The sequence below is a fragment of the Acipenser ruthenus genome, chromosome 35 (genome assembly GCF_902713425.1).
Source record: "Acipenser ruthenus chromosome 35, fAciRut3.2 maternal haplotype, whole genome shotgun sequence".
NCBI lineage: Eukaryota > Metazoa > Chordata > Actinopteri > Acipenseriformes > Acipenseridae > Acipenser > Acipenser ruthenus.
The window spans coordinates 7223151-7238843 of record NC_081223.1 but is presented as its reverse complement, the minus strand read 5'-3'; the positions used below and the strand labels follow the sequence as shown (position 1 = coordinate 7238843).

The following is a 15693-nucleotide window of genomic DNA, read 5'->3' as shown; positions in this document are numbered from 1 at the left end:
TATATCTGAGTGAGCCAGAGAGTGAAGATGAAGGAGACTTGGTTAATAGTGTACAGGAGTTGGAACAAGTGAAACAGGATATACAAGCCATAAATGACCGTATAAGGAATGTAGAGCAGGATGTACATCAAGCTCAAACGAGTAGCTTTAATCGGGAGGAGATATTCAGAGAGCAGGTGCGAACACGTTTTGGGCAAACTGAAGAATTTGTAGTACAGCCTGTGTTAAAATTGGAAAAGGCTATTATTGATTCTTTAGGCAAGCGAGATAAAGCTTGGGAGCATAAACTTAACAAATTAGCCAGAAAGGCTAGTATCCCTTTATTGTCTTCGGTTCCAGCTGTGAACCAGGCTGAGAAGCATTACCTAGTGAAGGAAGAGGGTCAAAGTTGCCTATTAGAATTAATTTTCCAGAATTTGGTACAGATGAACAAACATCTGACGCAATGATATATGTGGAGCTGTGTGAGGAGTTTTTAGCCTTGCGCCCTATGTCTGACCCTGGATTGATGGCTACCTTGTCGTCTGTTCTGAAAGGATCAACAAAAAGTTGGTGGATTGCGGAACGCCACAATTTACATTCATGGTATGCTTTTAAAATCTCTTTTTTTAGGCTTTTTTTACCCTCCGATTTCCAAACCGAAATAGAAGATCGACTGAGGAACAGAGTGCAGTCCCCCCAGGAGTGCATTTGAGATTCTGCCTATGACTATCGTGCCTTGTGCATTAAGTGGAGACCTGAAGATTGAAGAAGCAGACGTGGTGCACCGAATCCTCAATAATGCCAATCCCAAACTTGCTAGTGGGCTGCGTGGGGCAATTAAGTCTGTGTCTGAGCTCGTGCAGGTGGGCACGATGATTGAGAGAGACTGGGCTAATCAAAAGGAATATTGGGCGAAGGTGAATAACAAGAACCTTCCATAGTCACGCCCACAAAAGAAGCCAAAGAAACTGGCAGAGGTGAGTGTTATCCACAGCAGGCCTAAAAAAACGTTTAATGAAACCTGGCCTGGATGTTTTATCACTTTTAGCAGTGCAGATAGAAGCAAGAGGGGTTTGCGGACAAGCTTTACTGGACACAGGTAGCACATACTCTCTAATCTGCTGGAAGCTATGGAAGGGGCTTTGCCGTCCAGAAGAAGAACTGACACCTTGTGCGGAGCAGCAGTTTTCCTTGGCAAATGGAACCTCTCACACAGCAATGGGTAAAGCTCACGTTACTTTCAGCTTTCATGACACGTTCTGGTCAATTCCTGTTTTCATCCTGGCAGATAAAGACCTGGCGTTTCCTATCGTCCTCGGGCTGGATTTTCTCGACAAGACCAAGACAAGAATTGACGTGGCAAATAGAAAGTATGGAGTTTGGAATGGAGGGAGATATATCTTTCATCCCTTCCTGGAAAAGACAGCATGGGAACAGGCATGGCGTCCCAGAGACTTGTTGCCCAGAATCTGTTTGCATTATGCGCTTCCACCTCAGAGCCCAAAAACTATCACGGCGCACATTAGCACTATTATCACAGAACCATCAGGTGCGTTGAGTGATTTATTGTCGTTGTTATGACCTGACCTTGTGGGAGTGATGAGGCAGTGGACACGGGTGTGTTCAAACCAGTTGGGAAGAACCAATGTTACAAAGCATGTAATACATACCATTGATGAAGTTCCTGTGCGTTCACGTGCCTATAGAGTCTCTCCACAGAAGCGAGCCATCATTGAGCATTATCTGCACCAGATGAAAGAGGATGGGGTTATTGAACCTTCGACTTCCGCCTGGGCTTCTCCTGTTGTGCTGGTGCCTAAGGCAGATGGATCTTGGCGTTTTTGTGTGGATTATCGGCGGATTAACGTAAAAACACATTTTGATGCATACCCCATGCCCTTGATACATGATATCCTCTAGTCTTTTAACCCTTTGCAGTCCATTTATTAAGTGTGCGTCAGGTGCGTCAGGTCCAATTTATTTTCACACGTGCAGTTAATTTTAGACGTGCTGTTTAAAAGTATTTTTTTCCACAGTCAAACAGGTTTAAAAGGCCCTGCATATCAACAAAGCACTCACTAGGCATCTCCAGCCCCTCCCCACCCTTTCGTTCGCTATCGCTTTCACATATGCTAAGAAATAAATAATAATAATAATAATAGTCGTACATCCCGATCAATCATCTCCTGATCACTCGTTTTATCACCAAACTCCTCAATAATGCAATCCAAGTCATTATTTTATTACTATAACATCTCAAAAAGCTCGGCAAATGTCCGTGATAGTCTCTGTGCACTGCTACAGTAACAGCCAGCTTGTTTCCTTATGACCGCCCATATGGGATGCTAGGGGCAAGTATGACTATTAAAGATACGCCTTTTTTTTATTGGCTTGTCTCGGATCCTGTTGCTCCCACTCGGCTATTGAATGGTTTTCTTGGCTTTTTCCGGAGAAAAAACGACTAGAAAGCTGTTTTTTGCGTTTTTTGATGTCGGACAGGTCCGACAATGGACCGGATAGTTATAATTGCAATGTCGGACCAGATCTGACATAGGACCACAAAGGGTTAAAGGAGCTAGTGTTTTCAGTTCTCTTGACCTACAGTCAGGGTACTGGCAAGTGACGATGGCTGAGGATAGCAAGAAGAAGACTGCCTTTACCAGCCCTTTTGGATTGTTTCAATTCCACGTTATGCCTTTTGGATTGAAGAACGCCTCTGCCACGTTTCAGCGGCTAATGGAACAGGTCCTCGGTGAATTAAAGGGAGTATCTTGTTTTGTTTATATTGATGATACTAATGTGTATTCAAGGACGGAGGAGCAGCACTTAAGGGACCTTGGAGAGGTTTTTAAGAGATTACACCAAGCTCACCTTTCTTTAAATTTAAAGAAGTGTCATTTGTTTAATCACACTTTGACTTTTTTAGGTCATGTGGTTTCGGGAGATGGCATTTCTGCAGATCCAAAAAAATTGGATGCCATTCAGTCTTACCCTGAGCCCACAAACCTGAAGGAGGTCCAGCGGTTTTGGGAGTTGACCGGATGGTACCATAAATTCATTCCAGGTTTTGCTGACATCGCAGTACACTTAAATAACCCGAAGAAGAAGGACATGCTGTGGAATTGGACTACAGAGTGTCATGAGAGCTGGATGAAACTCAAAGCAGCACTACAGTCTCCACCCATCCTCACGCATCCTGATCTTTCTAAACCTTTTAAGGTCTACACAGATGTCAGTGATGTGGGGTTGGGCGCAGTGATGGCTCAGAACTTTGATGGAGAGCATGTTATTGTCTTCTCATCCCGAATCCTCAGTAGTGCTGAAAAGAACTATTCCACTTCAGAGAAGGAGTGTTTGGCAATCGTTTGGGCTGTGGAGAAATGGTGTTATTTCTTGGAAGGAATACAATTATTATTATTATTTATTTCTTAGCAGATCCCTTATCCAGGGCGACTTACAATCGTAAGCAAATACATTTCAAGTGTTACAGTACAAGTAATACAATATGAGCAAGATAAATGCAATGACTTTGGTTCAAGCAAGTACAAGTGTGACAAAATACAATTCAATAATACAGCAGATAACAGTGACAGTGATAGTTACGTCAAGATATGATTAAATACAAAATACTACAAATTAAACACTTGGCAGATTACAGTATTCTGAAGTACAGGATTAAATGCAGTAAAATAGGGGGCAGATAAGAGCAAATAAAGCGCATTTATGGGAGGATGATAGTGTCCCAGAGGAAAAACAGAGGAGTTCTACAGGTGCTGTCTGAAGAGGTGAGTCTTAAGGAGGCGCCGGAATGTGTTCAGGGACTGGGTGGTCCTGACATCTGTAGGTAGGTCATTCCACCACTGCGGAGTGAGGGTGGAGAAGGAGCGGGCTCTGGAGGCAGGGGAGCGTAGAGGAGGTAGAGCCAGTCCTCTAGTGCAGGAGGAGCGGAGAGGTCGAGTGGGGGTGTAGGGAGAGATGAGGGTCTGGAGGTAGCTGGGTGCAGTCTGGTCAATTTGAAGTTGTAACCGACCATGCAGCTCTAGCCTGGGCCTTCAATTGTCCAAAGACATCCTCCCGGCTCACTAGATGGACACTCAGACTTCAACAATTTGACTTCACTGTGCTGTATCGAAAAGGAAGTCTCAATACCGTTCCTGATGCTTTATCGAAGGTTCCAGTATCTGGTCCATCCAATATTGCAGTCTACTCCAGCAATTCACAGAGCTTCAGCTTGGATTTGCCTGTTTTGTTTGACGAAATTGCGGCCTCTCAGTCAAGGGATAAGAACATCCAGGAGATCCTCGGTTCATTAACATCTTCCAACACCACCATCAAACCTGACCGCATCACCTATGTGGAACACCAGGGAGTTGTATATAGGCGGGTACCAATCAAAGGCGATGCATTCAAGTTTCAGCTTGTGGTCCCCTGAGTTAACATCAACTTTCTTACAATACTTCCACAACAATCCACTAGGGGGACATCTGGGCAGGCTAAAGACACTTCTCAGAATGCTGGAGGTGGCCTGGTGGCCAGAGATTCGCAAGGAAACTTGGAGACATACTAAGGAATGCCAGACCTGTCAGCAGTATAAGGCATCGAACACAAAACCTGCAGGAATTTTACAATCCACCACTGTTCCCGAACAGAGAGAAATGCTTAGAATCGACCTGATGGGCCCATTTCCCCGCAGTAAGAGCGGTAACACCATACTTGTGGTAGTTGTTGATTATTACTCAAAATGGGTTGAGTTTTTTTCCATTATGAGATGGCAAGACTCCCCGGATTATTAACATCCTGATTAGGGACATCTTTACTCGATGGGGCACACCACGCTATTTGGTGTCTGACAGAGGGAGCCAGTTCACCAGTCAACTCCTGAAAGGTATCTGTAAGACCTGGGGAGTTGTGAACAAGCTCACTACAGCATACCACCTGCAAATCAACCTCAAAGAACTTATAAACCGCTCGGTGAAGACAATGATCACCTCTTATGTGGGGAATAACCATGAAGAATGGGATAAGTGGATTTACTGATTCCGATTCGCCATCAATTCTGCTCGCCAGGAATCCACAGGATTTAGTCCCACTTAATGGGCATTGGGGAGAAGATTAAAAGGGCCATTGGATTGGCTTTGTAATGTAGCTCCCCAGCAAGAGTCGTTAAGACAAAACTTACTTGAAAGGCAACAGCTGTTAGTTCATTAGGTGGTTAGTAATGTAGATAAGGCTCAGACTAGGCAGGCCAATTATTACAACTCCAAACGTAAATATGTAACATTTGAGGAGGGTGATTTGGTCTGGGTTAGGTCACACCCTTTATCTGAAGCTGCTTCTAAGTTTTCAGCTAAGCTTGCACCCAAATGGACTGGTCCATTTACAGTAATGAAGCGACTTGGACCGGTTAATTATCAAGTGCAGTTTGGTGATCACAAGTGTGACACCTTAAATGTAGTTAACTTAAAACCCTACTTTGGTTTTAAACCCAGTTGTGCCTCTTGTTTGGGGGGGGGGGGAAATATGTGACACCGACCACATATAATGCAGTAAGAAACTCCCCATCTGCAACTTAATTGATTGCAGTTAGTCTGGCCAGACACCTTAATCCGAAATGTAATTATCTCAAATTGGTCACAAACTTGTTCAATTAAGAATTATAAAAAAGTGGGTATACAACCTTAAGAGGGGTAGTATAAAAGCACAGGTCTATCTATCAAGGTGGGTGGTTTTTTTTTCTACTTTTTGACCTCCTGCTGCCTCTGCACCTGTGCTCCTGATTGAATTTTCTAAGAAGCCTATGTACTCTGTAATTGCTGGATAAAGCGACATGTGGATACAAAATTATGCCATTAGCAGGAAATGATCTGAAAGCTAAAAGAGGATTCGCATCATCAAAGTGGTGAGACCATTCCTTTTTACCAATTTTCATTGCTGGATTTGTTTACTTTGTTGCTTTGCTTCGTTTCATTGTTGGATTTGTTTATTTTGTAACTTTGTTTTGTTGTGTGCATTGGATTATGTTTTTTTGCTTCTTACCTGGAGCTGGACTTATCTCAAGGAGTTTGGGCCCAACAATATATCTATTTATATCTCTCTCTGTCTGTCCTGTGCTTGTTTTTCATAACACATTGTTTTGCTCGATTGAGTGTGTGGATATGGGTACATGTAGATATATTTCCGCTGAGATGCATTAAAGGATAGTTTGTTTAGAACCATGGATTCAGGTTTTTTATGTCAGTTGGTTTGGTTAAGACTTTCTTTAAGATTACTCTTAATAATCTTTTTTCTTTCTAAAGATACATAGATTGGCCTTAGTCTTTCAAATAAAACCTTTACAAGTTGAAGCACAGGTCATCACTTGTGAGATACTGTACTCTTTTTTTTCATTGTATGGCAGACATTATCTCACATTATCTCTAGTTTCAAACGCATTATCAAAGGCGGCACAATTACGACATGGAAAAAATCCAGTATATTTGTCCAGTACACCTAGATCTCTCGAACATTAAAATGAGTCAGCCCTTAAAAAAACACTGTCCGTGTTCATTTCTGTGTATATGACATTGTCTATACACAATACCTGTCATGTAAGCCGATTGGTATCAAACCGATCAAAATTAATGTCTCCGTGTTTTCAGTCAGATTGATAGTTTTAATCAATCATCGAAAAAGCAGCAGTGCTTTGTAACTGTAGTTCGTCATGCGGACCTTTTGGTAAGATACCCACTCAGAACATGTCCGCTTCCTCCAGCCCCCTAAGGAACACTGGAGGGGTCAAAAGCGAACACTCTCACTCTTACTCATGGATAGCGAGTCCAAACACTTTAAAAATGCATTTCGCTAGCAAATCGCTATAGAAATGCTCCCTGAAAGTATTGTTTTATGGGCAACTGGCCGACCGTCTCCCTCCAACTCTGAGTGGCACCGGTAGCTGTGCCGCTGACAAATAAACAGGAGCTTTCATATAATGCAATTGCTGTTGCCCAGTGAGGTGTTACAACAACATTTCAAACTCATTCCAAACTGCAGGCGGTTAAAAGCTAAATTGGGTTCAAGTTTCTCGTATGATTTAAAAAGTAGGAGCCAGTTGCCTCATTTGCATTGTCTGCCTTCCTCCTTTGCACTGTGAAGTCTATCAAATTTGTGCTTAAAATCTGAATACGATTCCCATTTGAATCGTATATATTTGGTTTCCATTTTAGCTCTATGCATACACACTGTTCTGTTGAGCTCCCAGGCTGTTATCTAATAAAACACCATAATCGGTTAGCACGATCGGCTGTTAATCGAAATTTTGGTGTTTCAAGCCCATGCAGAGATGATGCTTTTTGCATTTCTTTATCGCATTAGAAAATGGCACTATAATACGTTTTTATTTCCTCCAATTACACTGAAGAAAAAAATGTGCTGTTTTTTTAATTCAAAAAATTAATTAAGAAAAAATAACCCTAGTCGTGCTGTTTGCAAAAACCCGGGATCGAAGCAGGGACCGTTACAGTCTAATGCTCTCCCAACTGAGCTATTTCAGCTTGACGCGATTTTGCTATCGAGACAGCATTCTTTTTGTCAATCGCCTTTTTGTCAAGCCATTAAACCTGCATGTAATGAGAAACGTTCAACAGTTCGGAAACACCACAATAGAATCCAATGCCTTTGCAAATGTGTTTCCAAACTGTTAGTTTTTCTACCAAATGCGGTTTCTCAAAAAATGGTTTTGCCTACTTTTTATTATTATTATTACTTTTTCCAGAGTAAGACCAAAAGGCAAACATCCAGGAAATAGTTAAACACTGCTACAGCGCTTGAACTGTCTCAACAAACGTTTAGCTCTAAAACGTGTACATTAAAAGTCTATTAACATCTTTAACACAATCATCTGTGTTCCAATAGCGGTTAATCCACATGGTGATCAATAAAGTGAATGCTGGCTTTGTTCACATATTAGCAAGACGTTTTCACGATTCACGCATATTCTGAACAAGCACACTAGAATATGGTAATGAAAGGACAGGAAAATAACTGCTTTATTGGCTCTGGTCTTGTCTCATCACCTTGATTACTGTCCGTAAGAAAGTGGCATTAATCAAAAACCTAATTATGTAAGGTTCCCAATGCGCAAATACGCAGCATATTTAAACTTCTTCACAATCTTAAATCTTCAAACATAAATGTCAAATACGTACTGACAAGTACAGCCCTTTCCCAATGTAACACTCTGCTGTGTTTGAACACCAACGATGGCTTGGATATGATGTATTAAACCACGATACTATTGTTCCCACTTTCTTTAGTACTACCAAATGTGCTTTTGGTGTCAGCCCTTGTGGCCTAATGGATAAGGCACTGGCTTTCTAAGCCGTGGATTGTGGTTTCGCGTCCCATCTAGGGTGTGATTTTGTTATAGGAGTCTGTGTGGTCCAGTGGTTAAAGATAAAGGGCTTGTAACCAGGAGGTCCCCCCGTACAAATCCCAACTCAGCCAGTGACTCATTGTGTGACCCTGAGCAAGTCACTTAACCTCCTTGTGCTCCGTTTTTCGGTTGAGATGTAAATGTAAGTGACTCTACAGCTGATGCATAGTTCACACACCCTAGTCTCTGTAAGTCACCACGGATAAAGGCGTCTGCTAAATAAATAAAAATAAAATGAACATAATTATGGTAAGTTTTATTGGCATGTGATATTTTGTAGATCTTGTTATCTGCTAAGTCCGCTCACACTAGCCAGAACGTGCTCGAGTGCTCTGGCAGCAGCCATGAAGCAAGTCAGTTTTTCAGTTGAAATAAATAACTACTTTGTTTTTGTGGATGGGGTTGTTTTGAAAAGATCAGTTAAATAGCTACGTATTTTGAAATTAAGATGTATTCATTATTATGAACGTTAACAGAAAATATATTGTATTTACTTTTCCCACGTGTGCTTGCCTTGTACAAATCTGACAGAGTTTCAACAAAGGCATTTGACTTCGGTTCATTAGTTAGCCTTTACTGCCATCTACAGCATTACTGCGGGAGCCGTTTACTTATTTTGGATATTTTCACAACTAACCGTGCGAGCATGTAGTCGTGGCTGAGTGGTTAAGGCGATGGACTTGAAATCCATTGGGGTTTCCCCGCGCAGGTTCGAATCCTGCCGACTACGTAAGCTTTGTTTTTAATTGATTGTATGTGTTCATTGTTAATACATGTTTAAAGCTCAGGAAGTCTGAAATATTACTGGTTGTACTTCATATCGCTTCGGTTCATTTTGTTAAAGAATGATCATTTTGGCACCATTACAAATGCTGTGGTTCCTTTAAAGAAGAAAAGCCGTGGCCTGTACGGGGATCGAACCCGCGACATTGGCGTTATTAGCACCACGCTCTAACCAACTGAGCTAACAGGCCACACACTCAAAACTTGATACTAGAACCCGAGGAAAATAAGTCCTGCGGACATTATGATTGTTCTACCAAGATGCTCTCATGTTAAACTGAACAATAACACATTCAAAGTATTGGAAAGGCATAATTAGAGGCCTCGTCATAAGGAGGCAGTTTAACAGTGTGAAGGATGTGGTGAGGTGCAGGCTTGCGGTGACTTTCTCTCATTTAACGACCTTGTGATTTGAATACTAACAAGAAAAACAAATCAAATTACTAAGCATTCGGTGGACGTTTTAAGAAATAAATAAACAAACAAACAGATTTGTCAGAAGTGGGATTCGAACCCACGCCTCCAGAGAGACTGCGACCTGAACGCAGCACCTTAGACCGCTCGTCCATCCTGACTTACACCGACGACTTTGCACAACACTGCAGTACACTGCTGAACCTCCAATGTCTGACGCTACAGTAAATCACCTGGTGTGTACGTGAACTTATTCTTTATTTGTTTATATTAAGGAGGGCGACCTGTTTCGTCTCATTCTATATGGGATCACGAGGACACTCCTCTTACAGACAGAAAATATACGGCAAACAGAGCGATCGCTTAACGGTTAGAAACAATTCAGAACAGTCTGTTAGCAAATTAACTTCATGAAAAAACCACACAGGCATTACATAAATGTTACAGATATGTTTCGTAGACACAAAAGTTGTAACATAATTGAGTACATTTGTAAACTATCCGCCAGTAACAGACATTATCTCACATTATCTCTAGTTTCAAACGCATTATCAAAGGCGGCACAATTACGACATGGAAAAAATCCAGTATATTTGTCCAGTACATCTAGATCTCTCGAACATTAAAATGAGTCAGCCCTTAAAAAAACACTGTCCGTGTTCATTTCTGTGTATATGACATTGTCTATTATTATTATTATTATTTATTTCTTAGCAGACGCCCTTATCCAGGGCGACTTACAATTGTTACAAGGTATCACATTATTTTTACATACAATTACCCATTTATACAGTTGGGTTTTTACTGGAGCAATCTAGGTAAAGTACCTTGCTCAAGGGTACAGCAGCAGTGTCCCCGACCGGGGATTGAACCCACAACCCTCTGGTCAAGAGTCCAGAGCCCTAACCACTACTCCACACTGCTGCCCTATACACAATACCTGTCATGTAAGCCTATTGGTATCAAACCGATCACAATTAATGTGATCCGTGTTTTCAGTCAGACTGATAGTTTTAATCAATCATCGAAAAAGCGGCAGTGCTTTGCAACTGTAGTGCGTCTTGCGTACCTTTTGGTAAGATACCCACTCAGAACTTGTCCGCTTCCTCCAGCCCCCTAAGGAACACTGGAGCAGTCATCAATAACAGGGAGCAGTTGGCCAAAAAACAACACTCGCTGTCTCCTTCACGCTCAAACACGAACACTCTCACTCTTCCTCGTGGATAGCGAGTCCAAACACTTTATAAACGCATTTCGCTGGCAAATCACTATAGAAATGATCCCGGAAAGTATTGTTTTATGGGCAAGTGGCCGACCGTCTCCCTCCAACTCTGAGTGGCACCGGTAGCTGTGCCGCTGACAAATAAACAGGAGCTTTCATATAATGCAATTGCTGTTGCCCAGTGAGGTGTTACAACAACATTTCAAACTCATTCCAAACTGCAGGCGGTTAAAAGCTAAATTGGGTTCAAGTTTCTCGTATGATTTAAAAAGTAGGAGCCAGTTGCCTCATTTGCATTGTCTGCCTTCCTCCTTTGCACTGTGAAGTCTATCAAATTTGTGCTTAAAATCTGAATACGATTCCCATTTGAATCGTATATATTTGGTTTCCATTTTAGCTCTATGCATACACACTGTTCTGTTGAGCTCCCAGGGTGTTATCTAATAAAACACCATAATCGGTTAGCACGATCGGCTGTTAATCGAAATTTTGGTGTTTCAAGCCCACGCAGAGATGATGCTTTTTGCATTTCTTTATCGCATTAGAAAATGGCACTATAATACGTTTTTATTTCCTCCAATTACACTGAAGAAAAAAATGTGCTGTTTTTTTAATTCAAAAAATTAATTAAGAAAAAAATAATCCTAGTCGTGCTGTTTGCAAAAACCCGGGATCGAAGCAGGGACCGTTACAGTCTAACGCTCTCCCAACTGAGCTATTTTAGCTTGACGCGATTTTGCTGTCGAGACAGCATTCTTGTCGTCAATCGCCTTTTTGTCAAGCCAGTAAACCTGCATGTAATGAGAAACGTTCAACAGTTTGGAAACACCACAATAGAATCCAATGCCTTTGCAAATGTGTTTCCAAACTGTTAGTTTTTCTCCCAAATGCGGTTTCTCAAAAAATGGTTTTGCCTACTTTTTATTATTATTATTACTTTTTCCAGAGTAAGACCAAAAGGCAAACATCCAGGAAATAGTTAAACACTGCTACAGCGCTTGAACTGTCTCAACAAACGTTTAGCTCTAAAACGTGTACATTAAAAGTCTATTAACATCTTTAACACAATCATCTGTGTTCCAATAGCGGTTAATCCACATGGTGATCAATAAAGTGAATGCTGGCTTTGTTCACATATTAGCAAGACGTTTTCACGATTCACGCATATTCTGAACAAGCACACTAGAATATGGTAATGAAAGGACAGGAAAATAACTGCTTTATTGGCTCTGGTCTTGTCTCGTCACCTTGATTACTGTCCGTAAGAAGTGGCATTAATCAAAAACCTAATTATGTAAGGTTCCCAATGCGCAAATACGCAGCATATTTAAACTTCTTCACAATCTTAAATCTTCCCACATGAATGTCAAATACGTACTGACAAGTACTGCCCTTTCCCAATGTAATACTCTGCTGTGTTTGAACACCAACGATGGCTTGGATATGATGTATTAAACCACGATACTATTGTTCCCACTTTCTTTATTACTAGCAAATGTGATTTTTTTGTCAGCCCTTGTGCCCTAATGGATAAGGCACTGGCTTTCTAAGCCATGGATTGTGGTTTCGAGTCCCATCTGGGGTGTGATTTTGTTATAGGAGGCTGTGTGGTCCAGTGGTTAAAGATAAAGGGCTTGTAACCAGGAGGTCCCCCGGTACAAATCCCACCTCAGCCACTGACTCATTGTGTGACACTGTGCAAGTCACTTAACCTCCTTGTCCTCCGTTTTTCGGGTGAGATGTAAATGTAAGTGACTCTACAGCTGATGCATAGTTCACACACCCTAGTCTCTGTAAGTCGCCACGGATAAAGGCGTCTGCTAAATAAATAATAATAAAATGAACATAATTATAGTAAGTTTTATTGGCATGTGATATTTTGTAGATCTTGTTATCTGCTTAGTCACCTCACGCTAGCCAGAACGTGCTCGAGTGCTCTGGCAGCAGCCATGAAGCAAGTCAGTTTTTCAGCTGAAATAAATATCTACTTTGTTTTTGTGGATGGGGGTGTTTTGAAAAGATCAGTTAAATAGCTACGTATTTTGAAATAAAGATGTATTCATTATTATGAACGTTAACAGAAAGTATATTGTATTATTATTTCCCACGTGTGCTTGACTTGTACAAATCTGATAGAGTTTCAACAAAGGCATTTGACTTGGGTTCATTATTTAGCCTATACTGCCATCTACAGCATTACTGCGGGTGTCGTTTGCTTCTTTTGACAATAATACGGCTGTTTTCACGGAAAACCGTGAGAGCATGTAGCCGTGGCTGAGTGGTTAATGAACAAACAGAGCTGTCAGAAATGGAATTCGAACCCACGCTTCCAGGGTAACTGTGATCTGAACGCAGTGCCATATCTCGCTCAACCATCCTGAATTACACACGTCTTTTTACAACATTGCAGTACACTGCTGAACCTCCGATGTCTGACGCTGCAGTAAATCAACTCGTGTGTGTGTGTACTTATTCTTTTTCTGTTTATATGAAGGAGGGCGACCTGTTTTGTCGCATTCTATATGGGATTGTAGCAGCCACACCCAGTGACACCCAGTGAGAGTCCTAATACCGACACTACTAAAAATTAATTAAAAAGGTTTGGAATAGGAATGACAACAGAATGACAAAGGCAGAATAACAATTCACAAAGCTTTATTACAATGATCCATGATTCACATAAATCAGTTCAAATAACTAACAATAAAATGTATTAAAGTTGTACTAAAAACAAGGAGGGGAAATTGAATAAAGCCAGCCAATAGCCATATTTTAAAAGCATGGGGTATTAGACCAACATATAGCAGCGATTACACTTCTCTTTAAGAGTGCTAGGTGATTGGAAACAGCTCTTCCCAGCAAGGGTTCAACAACAAAAGCCAGATTGTTAATACACACAAGTTTTAACAGTATTAGGGAACGTTAGCTGCAACATTACAGGATTAACTATATTAGAGCAATTCAACAACAATACAAGTTTAGTTAAGATAATTAGCAGCAACGTTCAGGTTTAGCAGCGGTGTAGCATAAGTAAACAGAAGCAAAAGGTGTGGGGACATTTACCTGCTGCTGGAACACTTTTAATCTAACAAAACAAAATTGATGAGACCGGGATTTAACCACACATCTCAGAGCTTTATTCAAGAGACTAGCTCTCGAATTATCCAACACTTTACTTTTGGAATATACTCACACGGCTGTAAAACCGCAGACACAGAAACAGTGCGTCTCCAGAACACTGATCTACAGAAGCAGCACACCGAATCTCAGGTCCCACGCACCTGTCGGTACTTCCTCTCTCACCCCGCCTCATAGAAAGAAACTTTCTCACGTCAGCCCGGCTAGCTCAGTCAGTAGAGCATGAGACTCTTAATCTCAGGGTCGTGGGTTCGCGCCCCACGTTGGGCGTCCTTTTTAAATACAAATTGTAGATGTTTCTTCGAGGCAATTGAACAATGTCTGATTCTGTTCACATTGTATAAAGTATTGCAACACAATTACTTATTGGTCATTGTCATATAGCAATTGCTATTGTAAAATGTGTGCATCATTTAAAGCTATACCGATATTGAAATAAAGAATCTTACTTTCGTGGGTTGGCTTCAATCTGTTTCTTTTTTTACACTTGTCATTACATCATTCATGGAGCAAGTTAGTATGTGCGTAATAAACCCAATCGGCCCTTGATACAATAGACAACCCTAGTCTGTGCTGAAATGAAATAATGCGGTTTTCTACTATAGCAAACGCAGCTTGTCGGAATGGCCAAGTGGTCTAAGGCGCCAGACTCAAGGACGCTGTCTTTCCAAAGAATTGTGTGTTCTGGTCTCCGAATGGAGGCGTGGGTTCAAATCCCACTTCTGACATGCCTGACATCTCCAACTGCCACTGGATCGTGGTCTCAGGCTGGGATGTGGACCATTGAGAACAGTATAAACAATCTATTAGTGGAAGTAGCTTACATGAGAAATGCCCTCGTTTAACATGCTAGGATGATCGACTTCGGTATTCTCCAACTGCTGTTTACATTTTCTAACACGTTATGAGGACGAATACAAAGGTTGACAGCTTCCTTGTAAGTGGGGGTAAGCACAAGTTATTTTCAGATGTAATGTCTATTTTAAACTCAATCTAGTCCTGCGTAGTGCAAAAGACATTGCTATATTTTTATATTAGTCAAGCCCTTTTTAAAGTGTTCTTAAATTGTTTTAACATTAGCAATGATCAATTTAAATGTGGTTATTGATTTAAACAACTGAACAATTGTGGGCTTGATGGTTTCTTTTTTCTACGTTTCTACCGGAATGAAATACGCACTCAAAATGTGTCCCCTTCCTTCAACAACCCCCGACTGAAGATTGAAGTGGTCATTACTTGCAGCGAGTAGGTTCCCGATAACAACACTCATTGTCAGCTCGGTGCTGAGAAGAAAACACTGCCACTCCTCCTGATGGATACCGAGACCAATCCCTTCAAAACGTGTTTCATTCTAGAAATTATCCTTGCAAATATAGTCTTAACTTGTATTAGCAGACCGTCGCCCCCAACTGGCAAGCTCTACTTCATATGAAACAATGACTGGGCAACAACGAGGTGTTACATTAACAATACAAACTAACTCGAGACAGCCAAGCCGTTAAAGCATACCTTAAGTTTGTCGCGTGATACAAAAGCAAGTATTGGCATTTTTGCATTGTCTGCCTCGTCAAACAAGCTCGAGCCACAGCACACAGCGCTGCTGCATCGGGACACAGATTGTGGATTTATAAGCGACTGAATAAACGAGCTGAGACTACTTTTTAAAGAAATTGAAAACATACCTCTAGTCGAAATATTTGCTATTTAGTTAATTCAATTATTTTTTAAATTTGCAATCACAGAC

General features: G+C 41.2%; 5 non-coding genes and 1 pseudogene across 5 annotated transcripts; 2 read left to right on the top strand and 4 right to left on the bottom strand.

Annotated features, from left to right (window-relative positions):
- Positions 1 to 6704: 6704 nt before the first annotated feature.
- LOC117395819 (small nucleolar RNA U3) lies at positions 6705 to 6864 on the bottom strand (annotated as a pseudogene).
- Positions 6865 to 9040: 2176 nt separating this feature from the next.
- trnas-uga (transfer RNA serine (anticodon UGA)) lies at positions 9041 to 9122 on the top strand. The gene has a single exon. It is a non-coding gene; the product is annotated as a tRNA-Ser (tRNA).
- A 170-nt stretch (positions 9123 to 9292) lies between these two features.
- Positions 9293 to 9366, bottom strand: trnai-aau (transfer RNA isoleucine (anticodon AAU)). Its single transcript has one exon. It is a non-coding gene; the product is annotated as a tRNA-Ile (tRNA).
- A 1306-nt stretch (positions 9367 to 10672) lies between these two features.
- On the bottom strand, positions 10673 to 10888 carry LOC131705434 (small nucleolar RNA U3). Its single transcript, XR_009310391.1, has one exon. It is a non-coding gene; the product is annotated as a small nucleolar RNA U3 (small nucleolar RNA).
- A 3678-nt stretch (positions 10889 to 14566) lies between these two features.
- Positions 14567 to 14677, top strand: trnal-caa (transfer RNA leucine (anticodon CAA)). The gene is made up of 2 exons: positions 14567 to 14604; positions 14632 to 14677. It is a non-coding gene; the product is annotated as a tRNA-Leu (tRNA).
- A 446-nt stretch (positions 14678 to 15123) lies between these two features.
- On the bottom strand, positions 15124 to 15329 carry LOC131705567 (small nucleolar RNA U3). The gene has a single exon (XR_009310519.1). It is a non-coding gene; the product is annotated as a small nucleolar RNA U3 (small nucleolar RNA).
- Between the last annotated feature and the right edge of the window lie 364 nt (positions 15330 to 15693).